At 40.3% G+C, this 15,657-nt stretch overlaps 1 protein-coding gene across 2 annotated transcripts in view; it reads right to left on the bottom strand.

Annotated features, from left to right (window-relative positions):
- The window catches only part of Nckap5 (NCK associated protein 5), a 786,161-nt gene extending 779,918 nt beyond the window's left edge, over positions 1-6,243 (bottom strand). For both annotated transcript variants that reach the window (XM_048345601.1, XM_048345602.1), the window contains exon 1: positions 6,010-6,243. The gene's annotated coding sequence lies outside the window, so the exon portion shown is untranslated. The remainder of the gene's footprint in view (positions 1-6,009) is intronic.
- Between the last annotated feature and the right edge of the window lie 9,414 nt (positions 6,244-15,657).

The raw sequence follows: 15,657 nt of genomic DNA, 5'->3' as shown, positions 1-15,657 counted from the left end.
ATTTATATTATACATAAACCGCTGGAAAACATTACTTTAAAAATACAGAAAAGAGCAGAAAATGAGTGCCACCAAAGAATACGACTGAGAAATGGGCTAGGTAAAGGTGAGTTGCAATGCTGCAAGATTGTTCCATGGTGTATGTGTGTGTGTGTGTGTGTACATATCTCAGCACTGTCATTTGGTACTAATATTTTGTATATATTAATGTATAAAGGTTTATGTTTATTATTATATTAATGTATAAGGCTTTAGTATGTTGTGTTTTCTAAGGTATGAGTTGGATTACTTTGGTTGTTAATGTTTTCTACAAGGCAGTACTTACAGTGGAAACACTGGGGACATATGCTCTGGACGGGGCTGGATCAGTTCTATATTTCTAGGATTCAATTTGCCAAATGAAGCATGCACCCTTTGTGGAGCAGTTTGTCAGTCATGCAGCTTGATTCTCACACTTGTTCACACATTTCAGAAATAACAGCTCTTCTTTCAACACTAAAATATTTATCTGCCATGTTATTACCCAAGCTTGTACTCCAAAAGGAAGTTAGGACTTTCCTCTTGAACTCAATCCACTTGGGTTCTTAAGAGTGCATCCAAATCCTACCCAGAGGAATCACTAATCCAGTAAAATTTGTTTCTAAGATGAGCAATCTGGTTTCTTATCCTGAAAATACCATGATTAATTTATGTAACTACTGAGAATTATCTTGTGTAATTGGGGCTTCTAAACTGACCTGATGCACTTCATTAGACATGTATTGGGGCATTGCAAACACTGTGGGTAATGTTCTGTGCATCCAATAGACAGATTGATTCATCTCTTAAGGAAATCCAAAATTCAAAAGGCATTAAGCCTTGAAAAATTAGAGAACTTAAGACTAAACTTGGTTGTAAGGTACCTCATTGCAAAGTGGTTCAATGACTTTCCTATGTTCAGCCTAAACCATCTGGATGTTTAGAAAAAGTTTCACCAAAATACTACCATTTCTTTTGTGAAAAAAAATTCTAAGGACTAACCAGGTGGTAAACTATTGATTCTAATTTTGTCTTTCTAGTTGAGTTTTGTGTGGGCAAGATGGAATTTAGTGATCAGCTTGCCAATCCCCATGCAAAGAATGAAAGTGATGTACAAGTTTAAGAATAAACAAACTAATCTGTAAGCACATTCATATCTGAGGTGAAACTAAGGCTAGGGAGAAAAACACAGAGAACTGGGTATAGACTTGAGATATTTTTGAAGACTAGAACAGGTGAATCACCAGTTCAAGTTGTTGGTACTTAGAAGTATTAATCTGATTAATCACTCTACATACAATCAGTTCACAGCAGCTGTGAAGAAGTGGACAATCCAAGCTCCAATGTGGGTGAAACCTTACTTTACTTTATTATTGTTTTTTTCATGCCAGTCTTGCAGTTTTAACTCAGGGTCTTGAGGGGAGGAGGGAGGCTGTCTCTAAGCTTTTTGCTCAAGGCCATCACTCCATCAATTGAACCACAGCTCCACTTTCAGCTTTTTGATGGTTAACTGGAGATAAGTCTTGTTGACTTTCTTGCCTAGACTGGCTTTGAACCATAATCCTCAGATCTCAGCCTCCTGAGTAGCTAGGATTACAGGTGTGAGTCAGCAGCACCTGGCTATACCTAGCCCCTGAGTTTAAGCCCTAGGACTGGCACACAAGAAAAGAAAATTAGCCAGACATCCCCACTTAGCCTTTGTGAACATCAGTTTTTCTTACTTGGACATTGAATATGGTGATCATAATGAAATATCACGTATAAAACACAAGGAAAATATGTTTGATATACACTATTCAGACAATAGCAATTTATAAAGATAAAATAATTCAAGAAGTTAAATACACAAGCTTAATCTTTGGTGCTAGCCCTGAACTCAGGGCCTGGGCACTGTCCCTGAGCTTTTTTACTCAAGGCTAGCACTCTACTACTTGAGCCACTGCTCCACTTCTAGCTTTTTTGATGGGTTAATTGGAGATGAGTCTCATGAACTTCCCTGCCTGGCTACTTTGAATTGTGATCCTCAGATCTCTGCCTCCTGAATAGCTAGTATTATAGGAATGAGCCACCAGCACCCAGCTTAAGCTTGATTGTTATAGTGCCACTAACAAGGTTTTCATACCTTTTCTTAATTATTGGGACCTGCCACACTCTTGCCAGGTGCTGGGCTATTCATGGCATTACAAATTTGGCAACTCAATACCCAAACCTCAGTCAAATTCACTAGTATCTGTTGTCAATGGCAATTTGTAAAGAACTAAATTAATATTTGCTAGTGGAGCCATACAATCTTGACACTCCAACTGAGGTCAGGCAGAATCTCCTAGTGTGATCCCTTGATTTGAGAGAAACAGGAATAAATGAAAGCAAACCATATTGCAAAGAGCCATAGTCTTCTCTAGGAAGTGGGAGGGAGGGCAGGCATACGTCAGCTGAGAGAGCAGGATCATAAATGTGACTGAAGAGTAAGAAAAGACTCCCAGGAGTCATGCTGGAAAAGGATGAGGTAGAGAATATGAAGTCAAGTGGGGATGAATGTATACTTTCCTCAACAAGTTGCTCCCAAAAAGCAGTAACATTCACAGTAAGCCTTACATTCTGGGGACCAAGTCATAGATCTTTTTTCATGACACACAGAGACAGAAGGGAAGAGTTACAAAAAGAACCAATTGTCCCACAGTCACATGGCTTGAAGGAACACTTGGATGTGAGGAGAAGAGTGTCATAGCTGCATAGATGAGAGGGAAAAAGGTACAAGTGAGGGCGTGAAGAATAAACTAGATGCATATGGAAGTACTACAGGGCTCCCACAGGAACTTGAAGGTAGAGAAGTACTTACCAACATATTCAGCTAACAGAATACAAAGCTAAGCAAGTGATCCATCTGAATCATCTCAGGGATTGCTAACTCTACCTATATCTGGATGCTGCTACTTTGGAGATTCTGACTAAGTCTGAGAAAGGAGAAAGAAATGAGTAAGATAAAAAACAATAGGTAATACCCATTATTATGTATTCTATACCTAAAATTGTGCTAAGTATTTTAGCCATGTTAATATATTTTATTCTTCTCCATCTTTCCATAAAGAAGGCACATCTTAAAAAATCACATTTTAAAGTGAGAAATTAAAACAGTTAAGATTAACTAAATTAGGGGGAAATCATAAAGTCAGCAAGTGATGGAAGCCAGGCTAGAGGTTGCCAGCAGAGTTCCAGAGTAGAAGTCCTCAATCATGTTGCCACTGATATATTCTTGTGAGTCAGAACCTCTGGGACAGATGTAGCACATACTAGGGAGTGGAGAGAAAGGAGAAAGGACAGAATGATAGGCATCTATCAAAAGTAGCCCTGGCCAGGTACTGATTGCTCACAGAGATAATCTGAGCGATTCAAAAACCTGAGGTTTGAGGCTCTCAATTCAAAGTCACCTGAGGCAGGTAAGTCCATGAAACTCTTATCACCAATGAACCACCAAAAAGTCACAAGTAAAATGTATGGTTCAACTAGAGTGTTAGCCTTGCGCAAAAATGCTATGGGACTGTATCCAGGCCTTGAATTCAAACCCCAGTACTAGTAGAAAAACAAAGTAACCCTGTGTTTGTGCTCACAAGTCTGGTATCATGGTCTTTCTACCCCAGTGAAAAAGAATTTAAAGCTACTTCATAGTCACAGTGTGATTTGCCAACTACAAACAGAACCAGGGAGTTTCACATACCAAAACTCCCATTCATTCACTCATTTAGAATTATTCATTGAACAATTACTCTGTGCTAGGGACTCTGGCTCTAGGAAGTATATAGTCCTTGCTTTGATGGAAACAGATATATGTATCTTAACTGTGTGACCAAGAACTGTTTGCATGGTAAAATATGACACAAAATATAATGGCACAAAAGAAATGAGCCATCACTTGAACCTCAGGAGTCCACAAAGTGTAAGTATCAGGAAAAGACCCAAGAGAAAAGGAAAACAGGAATGTTCTCGGCTGTCATCTGAGGTCCAGGCTGTGGTGAGATGAGGGGGAAGGAAGGATCAATAAAAACCTGAGAAGATTTCACTGGCAAGGAGGAATCTTAAGAGGAAGAAGAAAAGCAAGTTATAGTCCAGAGAAAGAAGGCTGAGAGTGGGAAATAAAACAGAAACCACCTGTATCAGAGTTGGGAAAACACCTTAACTATCCCAACCCTGTAGTTAGCTCAACATGCTTTCTTAACTATTCTAACTGCTGCAGCTGCCTAGCTTGCCTTCAGGCTATCAACTAAAATAATGACAGGGTTACATTTGGTTTGCTAGCAAAGACAATGGGAAATAGCAACTTTGGGATATGTAACCAGAGCCAAAGACAGAACTGGAATGTTCTCTCTTTGCCAAAGCCTTCATCTGTGCACCTGCCCCCAGCTCTGTTCCTACAACACACGTGAATCATGTGTGGATCCTATTTGTTTCCTAATCTTTATGAACTTGGAAAATGGAATGCATTCAGGAATGAGCACTCTTCTTAGTAGCATTTATTTCATCATTTTGCTGAGTCTTCTGGAAAAAATCACTTTTCCCCCTTGGTTTTTACTTCTGTAAGAAGATGATCTTGGACTAACAACTTGAAAATGTCTGAGTGGGAAGTTCCATATTTTAAACAAAGCTCTGTAAACAACACCAAGCTCTAACCCATAAGACACATCCAAGTTCAGTGGTCTCTGATGGAAAACTTGGGAAATAACGGATAGGTAGGAGGAGGCCACTTCTGGACTCCATGGAATATTTTAGGATCTTTCCATACTGGCTGCTAAGTGAAAGGCAGTGAGGGCTGTCACGTCTGGCTCCTGGGCTGGTGACAGAACAGCTGAACTCAGGAGCAAGTTGGTTTCCTAGCATGAGTCATGGAGTTTGCGTGCAGGAGGTGACTAGTGAAAAACTACTTCTTTTCAATCTGTTCTTGGGCTGTCACAGCTGGAGGGCAGGCATGGGCTGTGATTTTCTACTGGCTTCAAGGGGCTGAGATGCAGGCACTGAGGAGGACATGCAATATCCCCCAAAAACCACAGAGAAAAGTTCCTAAGACTCATAAGTAGAACATCTGGGGGCTTAGAGAGTAACTTGGGAGCCTCAGTGCAGAGGAGATAAGAGGGAGTCCTTGCCCACACTGGAAGCATCTGACAACCCCCCCCTCCCATTTCTATTTAAACCCCACAAAACATTTGCAGGGTTTAAAAGGTCCCATGGAAAGTGAAACAGAGGATGTAGATCTTGCCCACTGACAAGCCAGTGTCAAAGTTTTGAGTTTTCAAACTTTAGTAATATGTTAACTCACTCAAGCTGCCTACTTTGAGAGCCAGTTATAACACCTCCACACCTCCATGTGGGCAAAAGGAAATCCTAATAGAAATGATTTCAATTTTAAAGTATCTTTCAGTTCATACAAATGTCTGAGAATGAATGAACAAGAGAGAGAGAGAGATGGGGGAGAGATTGGGAAGAAGGCAGGTCAAGAGGGAAAACAAGACTAATAAACAGCAAAATTCACATATTAGAAGTCTATAAAATCACAGAAACAGCCAGAGAGAAAAGGGAGATTTTCTCTTTTAGCAGATCAGGTAATTTACAAATAGTTTTTTATAGTTTGCTGCTTAACCTAGAACAACCTAATAAGTTTGCCCTTAGTTGCCATTTATTATAAAACACAAACTCTCACCACCAAGGGAAAAAAAAAAAACTCTACCATCCTTCAGAGGCAAAAGTAGGGTTCTGGGTCCCTTCTTCTGCATTTCTCCTCTGCCTAGAGTCTACACTGTCTCCTCCCCACTCCACCTAACCCCAGTTAACTTCAGCCCCACTGTAATTACGTTGAGTAAATGCATACTGTGGCTATGGAGAAAGCCTGCATAAATCCATAAACAAAATCATCTCACTTTTAAAAAGGAAAGCTAACTGTATAAATAGGAGGGGAGGGGGAACCCTGTTACAACAGTTTAAAAAAGAAAAAAGAAGTCTTACTTGTCCTTAGCGCTTCAGTGAACACAAATCACCGGAGACAGACGCAGGAACTTACAACAATCCAACAGCAGTCTCCAGTTAAAAGTCTCCACCCGCGTTATCCTCTGTTTATTTTTAAACCATTCAAAGAAGGCCGCTCAGGGACAGACTCTAGGTTTTTCCTGCATATTGCAGCAGCAGCAACGACAGAAGCAGCGGCGGCAGCATCAGCAGCAGTAGTGAGGTCTTGCCACGAATCCCGGGCGAATTTGCGGAGACTTGCTGCTGCTCGCTGGGCTGCGGCTCTGTAGTTGCTCTGAGCTTGTAAATACAAGCTCCATGGACAAAGTCCCAAATGACATCACTGGCAGCTGCTTATTGTTGAGTCTTTATTAACTGACTGTCAAAAAGAAAGGAGGGGGTTGAGGGAGCAAGAGTACCTTTTTTGCGGCAAAATCAGCATCTTGGAGAGGATTCCAGTAATAGACACATAAATAATCCTATTGATTCACTTTTTTTGAGAGAGAGAGCTTGGCTTCTCTCAGGTCCGAATAAAAAGGCAGAGCAAAGGGAACCCGGTGCACCGCGCCGATAAACTAAGTGCAGAGTTGTAGGAAAAGTTGCTGGGGCCAGGGACCTTTCTTTCTCACGTTGTTTACCTACATTCTTCAGAGTTTGATGATCCACAAGTGTGTGAATATTAGTTGTGTCTTTACACAGCCTGACCACATTTGCTTTGTGATTTGCCTGATTATCATTCCCCCATGCCCCTTGGTCTTGGGCTGAAACTTCATTTTAAATACCAAAACTTCTCAACTGAAGAGTGCCTCTAGAATCAATACAGAATTTATTTTTTGTCTTTGCAAACAGGCAATTTGTTTGTTTGCTGTGAAGAATGCCTCTAGCTTTTTTTCTGATTCCTAAAATGTTAATAAGTCATAAGTTGCATAGTGCAACTCCTTTACTAACTATAATACTAACTATAAAATTAAATTAATAAAATAGTAAAAGCAGTGATAAAAACAGTAAACTGCTGTTGATAACTAATCTCAAACAACACTACAAATCCCACTCACTTCCAACTATCAAAAAAAAAGTAATCCTCCTGTCTATTTTTCACTCTTTCATTGGCTATCTTCTGTCAGCTGGTTCTTACAGTTTTTATAGTCTTCTCTCCACCCACCCCAGCCCCCACCCAGAGACATTCCACACATCCAGCACCCAGTCTGCTATGAAGCTTCAACACCCGACAGCCACTGTTTTCCCTCCTTGCTCTGGAGTGCTGTAATGATGCTTACTATTTATATTTATTTGCTGCTTTTTATATACTGACTTGTATTTTTAGTGTGTTTTTTAGCCATCTGTGTTCTGTCTCCCAACTCACTTTGGAAAGGTCTATGAGAACACCATCATATTGTGTTGTTTGTTTAGACCCCAGACCCACATCACAGCTATAGTGAATCTGAAATGCATGGGGACAGGGAAGGGTGAGATGAAAGCAGAAGCAGGACAAGGGTAGCACATCCCCGATACTGGGGTATATGTTTAGACTAAGCATTCCTTTTCTGACCTAGGACCACAGGTTCCACATCTCATTACCCACAACCAATGGATGCTTCCCCTCCATGTTTAAAAGTGATTTCCTCAAAGAGCAATTGATTATTAACTTGGTAGGGTCCAAAGACCCTTAAACATGACACTTCCATGAAGAAATCAATACATATCTCAGATGTCACTAACAGGACTTAATGACCTAAATGTTAAGGTAAGTAAATTAGAAGAACTTAAATATTACATTCCTACAAATTGTTCGTTAGGCTCAGCAATTCTACTTCTCCATAGCGATCTCACAATGTGTTTACAAAAGAACCCCAGGATATAAGCCCAAGACTGTCCTTGATAGATAGCATCATTTGTAATCCAATAAGGTAGACATGTCTTAAATATTCATCAAAAATGCTATAACTGTGCATATTCTCACAAGAACAAAAGTGGATGATTGTTCACTGAATTAAAAATACAATGTACTGCCAATTACCAGGGGCTTATGCCTGTAATCCTACCTATTCAGGAGGCTGAGATCTGAAGATCATGGTTCAAAGCCAGCCCAGGCAGAAAAGAACATGAGACCCTTATCTCCCAATAACCACCAGAAAACCAGAAGGGTCGCTGAGGCTCAAAGTGGTAGAGTGTTAACCTTGAGCTGAAGAGCTCAGGGACAGCACCCAGGCCCAGAGTTCAAGCCCCATAACTACCACCACCAACAACAAGTTATATATATAAAATGTGTGTATGTGTGTATTATATATACACATACGTGTATGTATACACACTCATATATATACATATGTATATACACATATATAGTGTACAATGTGGCACACGCTGAGAGGAATTACACAAATTGTAACCTGGGGAAGAAGCAATTTCCACTGTTTTGTGGCTGTTGTTGGTCAGGGGCTTCAATTTGGAGTCTGGGCACAGTTCCTGAGTTCTTTTGCTCAAGGCTAGTGCTGTATTGTTTCAAGCCACAGTACCACTTCTGGTTTTCTGATTATTAATTCGAGATAAAAGACTATCCTGCCTGGGCTGGCTTTGAACCGTGATCCTCAGATCTCAACCTCATGGGTAGGTAGCCAGGGTTACAAATGTGAGCCAACAGTGCCTGGCTCAATTTCTACTTTTCTATGCTTCTCTGTGGCTTGAATTTCATTCTTAATGACCATATTGTATTTTTGTTGTGAAAAATAATAATAATAATAAAGTACGCCATGATTGTACAGCTTCCAGAAAGCATGTTAAGAAATCTAGCTATTCCTTCACCAAATGCCTGACATATACTAGGGCTTAAGAAAGACTTGTCAATTGAATAAATGTTGCTGAGTTCTTCTTGAAAGCCAACAATGTTGTGTGGAAAGGGAAAGAGAGGAAGAAAGGGGGTGGGAGGACTGAGTACTAGGTTTCCTTCCATTCATATTATGTTTAAAAAACAATTTGAAAAGTTCTTAAACTCTGAACACCTTAAGCTATAATAATTAAAGTTAAGTCCTCAGAGCAAAAGTCTTGACCTTTCCCTCTTGCAACTGCTGTTTGACAAATAGAGCTGAGAGGCTAGATAAGTATGAGCTGCTTACCTTTAGCTTGCTAGTTGTTAGCAAGCAGTACAGGGAAAAGCACTAGAGGGAAAACTTGCAGACACACAGGTTTGACCAGCTCCTTGTCAAGGCTGCTCTAACAGAACATGATGGACCCTCCAGAGAGAAGTAAGCAAAGTCTGCCCCCACAGTCTGCAGTACCTTATTAAGGAGTGACTTGGACTTTCTCAAGTGCCTCTGTAATGGATGATATAATATTATAGAATGTATGGCAAAAGCCAAACGTTGGATGTTCTGTTTTTCTTTACAAAGAAAAACAAGGAAAAGATTGGCTGCAAATTTCTATAATAGTAAGGTAAGTATTTCAAAGCACTGTTTCTCTTTCTCTAGAGAAAGCACACTGGAATCTTATTTCACAGTGAAAAGATATCTTATGTTTCTAATACTTCCCAAACCAGGGAAGAAGAATGTCCATATTTCTTGCATGTTGTTATACTTTATGGGACACATGGTACTTGTACCTAATACAAGGCCTCAGGTTCCAATGACAGGAATCTAGGCCTAGACTTTCTTTAACTATGTACTTAGGCCCACAGAGTGTGATATGATTCATACTTTCTCATGTAAGAGTTAAGTACAAATACTTGACTGACTTGACTAACAATTTGGTGTAGGAGAAAGGTGAGAGCATATGGGGGACAGATTGTATTCCCTGCAGTCTCTTCCTGCCACACGAGCACCAGTGATGCTACCAAAATCACTTTCACCTGCTGACACATTTGGTCCTGCCCTCCTGTCTCCTAGGCTGGTCTCAGGTGGTATGTCCTATCCTCCAGTCCTGCCCTCACTAGCCATGAATTGACAGGCAGTGAGACTTCAGGCAGATGGCCATCTCTTTACCTGTTCATTTCCTTTTCCAAGTGTTACAATGTATTCTCACTTGAAGAGTTTCTGTCTGGAAAATTCCTAAAGTCACTGATGTTAATCATATCCACATGACATGAAACACAAACGTTGCTGCTTCCTGGTGACAATCTTGTATTAAAAGAGACCTACCAAGACCACTCTTAGGGATTCAATGTATACCTGTAGAACATGATTTCCCCCTCAACACATCTGTTCCCTCATTCCCAAGGACAAGCAGAATGGCCATTTCCTAAGTGTTTGAATTGTTAATAATAGTATTTCAGTGAGTTATATTATTTTCATTACTTTTCCTTCTCAAGAGAGGGAACTAAACTCCAATGAGATACTTTATATATGTCATTTAAATATATTGACACAAATAGCTAGGGTGGTACAGCCACCAGCACTTCATCTCAGAATTTCCTGACCCCTATGTCCCAGGGAGCTCTACCTTCCTCTGATGATTGTAAATATTAAAATACTGGGTATAGCTAGGCACTAGAGGCTCACACTTAAATCATTGCTATTCAGGAAACTGAGAACAGAGGATCTTGGTTTGAATCCAACCAGGACAGGGAAGTCCATGAGACTCTTAACTCCAATAACCAACCAAGAAATCAGAAGTAGAGCTGTAGCTCAAGTGATAGAGCGCTAGCCTTGAGCAAAAATCCTAAGGGACGGCACACAGGCTCAGAGTTTAAGCTCTAGGACCAGCAAAATGAATAAATAAATAATAGCTCAATGCAGTGACTCATGCCTGTAATACCAGGAGGATAGGAAAGGTCATGATTCAAAGCCAGCCTAGGCAAAATCCAAGTGAGATCCTCTCTCAACTAATAGCTAAGCATGGGATTTTATTCTTGTTATCCCAACTAAGCAGGGAGAAAGAAGATCACCATCCAAGTAGTATACCTAGGAAAAATGTAAGACCTTATACCAAACAAAAATACCAAAAACAAAACTGGCTGGGGATATAGCTCAAGTGGTAGAGCATCTGTTTAGCAAGTACAAGGCCCTCAGTTCAACTCCCAGTATTGTCTTCCTACCCCTTTCAAAAGAAAGTAAACAAAGTTGATATAGCAATATGAACAGTAAACCAAAAGTAGAAGCAGGAGGTCATCAATTTTTCCACCAAGTCCTGATTGTAAATAAAGATATGGCACTAGCTACTTAACAGATATTTAAATTTCAACTCTAAATGAATCTGACTTCTGCTCCTTCCCATAATCTGGCCTCTCTGCTGAGCTCTTCCCAAAGGAGATAGCCCACAGGCTTCAAGTACAGGTGAAAAGAGAATGTGATTAAGGCTCAGTGCCAGAACATGTTCATGGAGGAAAATCCATATGCCTTTTAAGATGGGCAATATCCAACCATGAAGAGAAAAGATTGGAAAGTGTGTTTTTAAATGTGTTTACCACCTTCTCCCCTTTACACCAAAAGCCCCCAGTATCTACATTTCCTACGTTTCTATCTCCGTTTTTCTAGAGAGAATAGTTCTACTAGGGCTTACAAGACTGACAATGGCTGTCAGAATTAAGAAGCTAAGAAGAATTTACCAAGGATAGCAGAGTAGTGCCAAAAGTGTTCAACAAATACATTAATAGGGCTTTAAGAAAGAGATCTCTGAGAATTTGCATATTAACAACAGAGTTCACCTCATTCTCATGCAGATACATAAATATGGCCTTCATACTATATATTAAGAAGTATTGATAATGAAAAAGAAATTAGTCTATTGGCAAATACTGATATAAAAAAATCAGGTGAGGGCTGGGGATATGGCTCAGCAGAAGGGCGCCTGCCTGGCGAGCGTAAGGCCCCGAGTTCGGTTCCCAGCTCTGGGAAAGCAAAAAAAACCAACAAAACACACACACAAAAAAAAAACATGCAATTTTGAAAAGACAAAAGAGGTGTTACATTGATAGCCTCAAATCCATATGGGCGGGCATAAGGATAATTGTAAGCACATATCACTCCATCCCTCATACATAAATCAAACAAAAATAAGGCCAAACTGTAAAGTAAGTATTAAAACTTTGAACAATTCAGATTACTCCCCTAATGATGCATTTCACAATGTATCAAATGTCAGGTTATATGTGCCTTTTCCCTATCATTCAAGAAATGGAGAAATGAGGGCTGCTCACTGGTACCCTCAAAACTAATGGCATGTGAATACTAACTGGACGTCAAAGACTTTAGGAGAGATGATAAGGAGGTAGAAAATTAGATGTAAATTTAACTTACTTTGACAATCTGCTTGGGATCTAAAGATTCTCTTAAAAAACAACAACAGCAACAACAACAAACATGTGTTCTCCCCTCATCTATTTGCTTCTTCATCTGGTACAGCAGGCTCTGGCCCTGAGGTACAGTGAGGGTTAATGCTCCTAAAACACTGCAAGGTTCTTGATGAAAGGCCCGATGTAAGTATAAAGTATCACCATGAAGTTGGAGGATTTTATTTCAGCCTCCTCTTTGTGTTGTTGACAGTGCATACTGTGAGTTTGACATTTTTAACTACTTTGCTTGCCCCAAATAAAAAGGGCTGGGAAACGGGAAGTGGGAAAGGAAAAGTGGGGGGGAGGGGATATAATCTTCAATTTTACAGAAATCGAATGCACAGCATTGAAGTCCCATTTGTGAGCCAGAGTCCCATAATGCTAACTTCAAGGATTTATGTAAATTCGTTAGACTACATGATGCAAGTTACATTCCTTTTAACCTGAGAACAGAGTCTGCCTGAAACCAGAGCCTGGGGGAGGTCACAAGGGATATAACTGTATATCAATTGAGAAAGCAACTAATTTTGTGGCCCTTGACAGTCTAAAAAAGACTCTGAGTTCGATTTTCACCAGATACAGGGAGGCCATTAAAAACTAGCGATAACGCTCCAAAGAAAGGAAGATGGGGCCAGCCACTGACATTTCCCTGGGAGAGGCCCTCTCATTGTGTTATTAGTGACTTCAGTATAGCCTGCTCTGAATGGAATTGACAGTCAGTGCACCACAGTTCCTGAAGCTCTTGGAGGCTCTGGGGCACAATGGCCCCTGATCTCACCAGCTCACAATAGTCCCTGACAACCGCCTGAAATGGGAAGAGGAACTCCCAGCTGATAACATCCTAAGATGCCCCAGGGAGGAGGCAGGATGCTCTGACTTTCCCAAGGATCGCCAGGAGCCAGATGCCTCTGCCTGCATTTGCTCAAATGGCCAGCAGGGTCCTGGGCCGCTCAGCCAGCTCCTTTCATACTGACAAAGCCTCTTAAGTTAAAAGGACAAAAGTAGGGGTAGTGGGAGGGAAAAGCAGGTCAGAGGTCTGCTAGTGTGGGCTAAAGGAGGGCCATGGCTTCTTTATTTTCTTTTCTTGGAAAGAAAACTCTCTCTCTCTCTCTCTCTCTCTCTCTCTCTCTCTCTCTCTCTCTCTCTCTCTCTCTCTCTCTCCCCATCTCCTAATAATTTAATTTCTAAAAGCTCTTTATTTTTATGCAAATATTCTAAAAGGGTACTGTAGAAAAGGGGATCCTAGGAGAGCAACATAGGCTTTTCTAAACCAGACAGCCTAGAAAGTCAACAGAAATGACTGGAATGGGCAGGAGGATCAGAAATTACTAAATGTACCTGTCCAAGCATGGGGTTGATGAACCATAGACAAAGCAAGGCTGAGCTAACTGCCCTTCATGGACTTTCCCACAAGACAAAGGCTGCTGTCTCTTTTGGTCCTTCTCTTTCTTTTCCTTCTTCAGCAGGCCCTCTCTCAAGCTATTTGTTAAATGCAAATGATCATTTTTGCCTTGTACTCTAACGTGTAATCAACATCATGTAACAACAGTAAAAAGTACTTCGGGAGTCCAGGGACATGATACATATTTGTATACCAAATGTCACATGAATGTCAGGTCTACAATAACCCATTAATCTTTGAAATCACTATTTTAATTTAATATTGAACTTGTTCCTTCATTCACTAAATATATAAAAAATGTTTACAGTTTATAGAACAAATTATCAATGAGAACCTACTATACTCCAAGCTTTATTTCCCACTTTGCCCTTAGGAATATTTAAGAATCTAAGCAGTTATAAATATTCATGGAACATTCTGTAGGTATCTACTAATTGGCATATGCAGTGAAAAAAACATTGAAATCTTTCATCCTAGTTTTTGATCAAAATAAATTCAAGTGTGGGGGCCATTTTCTAAGGATAAGAGGTAGTGACTGTATGTTAGAACTAGAAAACTTAAACCAACTAAAAATAAAATGCAGTAAATTGAATGTGATAGACCTAGCCTCTTGGACACAAAAACGTGTTATCATTTAGAATCCAGTTTATTTATAGAAACATAATTGTTAACTGAGTTCAACCATGATTGACATGATATCTGCAAGTTCAAAGGTTATAGCATTATGCAGTGTATCATAGGGCCTTGCCTAATCAGAACTTGTTCTCATTGCTACTTAAAAATGAGATCAGTTTTCACCAAAATCTTTGGGTCTTGGCTGGACTGGTTAAAATCTCTAGATATAAATTCCTACAAATAGGTAACCACCCACCTCCAACATTAAACTTCTATACAAGCATACAATCCCTAGGAGAGATTCCTCTGCTCTAAGAGTGGCATTGCAGTATAGGCCCAAGGTAATGTTTGTGGTGTATAGCTTCTCACCAATTTTGGTTCTAGGGATTGCAGAACCTACAGCACCTCGATGGTGAGAGAAAAGGAAAAGAGGAAAGAAGGTAAAAGGATGGGAAAAAAAAAGTAGGAAAGAAGAAGGGAGGGAGGGAGGAATGGAGAAATAAGGAAGGAAGGAAGGAAGGAAGGAAGGAAGGAAAAGGGAAAGAGGGAGGGAGGAAGAGAGGGAGGGAGGGAAGCCAGCAGGGAGGCAGGCAGGCAGGCAAGAAGAACCCAAAATCAATGAAATGAGGGCATGATTACAGAGAGTAACCACATTAGGGATTAGTACAGGAGCATGCTAGCCTAGACTGAACACATTGGCTCAGCACCTGACCATGATCTATAACACTGTAAATGTTTGGGTGCACAATGTTTAGTTCTGTTTTGCCTCCTCACTTTATTTCCAACTTTGCCCTTCTTTCCCTGCCCTTAGCAACTTGTTTCAAATAATTTTCTCTTTTAATTCACTGCCCTTGTGTTCAAGTTTCTTTTGATCTATATTTATTAGCTGTCGAGTACATGTGAAGCTTAGCAGGAACCATCAATAATGTGTCTGCTTCCTGTCACTTCTAACTACATGGAAAGGCATCCCCTCATGATTTTCAAACCCTCTACCCATCCATTATTTCATGCTTTCAGTTGTGACCCTGAGAACTGCCTGCAAAAAGCCTTCGTAGCAACCCACCTAGGATGACCCAGGGCTCCCAATGAAAGCCAAGCATCCTGGGAAATCCTAAGCAAACCACAAGGGCTGGCCACCCCACCCCCTCCCTGTCTCTTCCCACTACAGTTTCTATTAGCAACTTCCCAAAACCGTAAAAAATAAGTAGATAAAAAGAAAAAGTGAAATAAACAGAGAAGAGAAGGAAACAAATGGGGAACTTAGTTTCTATACAATACCATGAAAATGCCTCTAACAGCCCCTCCCCAGTAAATTCTTCCTGGTCTCCTTAATTCCATGTTCAATCTTCTCCACTTCCTAGAGTAATAT

This window comes from Perognathus longimembris, chromosome 4 (assembly GCF_023159225.1).
Source record: "Perognathus longimembris pacificus isolate PPM17 chromosome 4, ASM2315922v1, whole genome shotgun sequence".
Classification (NCBI taxonomy): Eukaryota; Metazoa; Chordata; class Mammalia; order Rodentia; family Heteromyidae; genus Perognathus; species Perognathus longimembris.
Note: the sequence above shows the minus strand (reverse complement) of the source record. Positions and strands in the feature narration are given on the sequence as shown.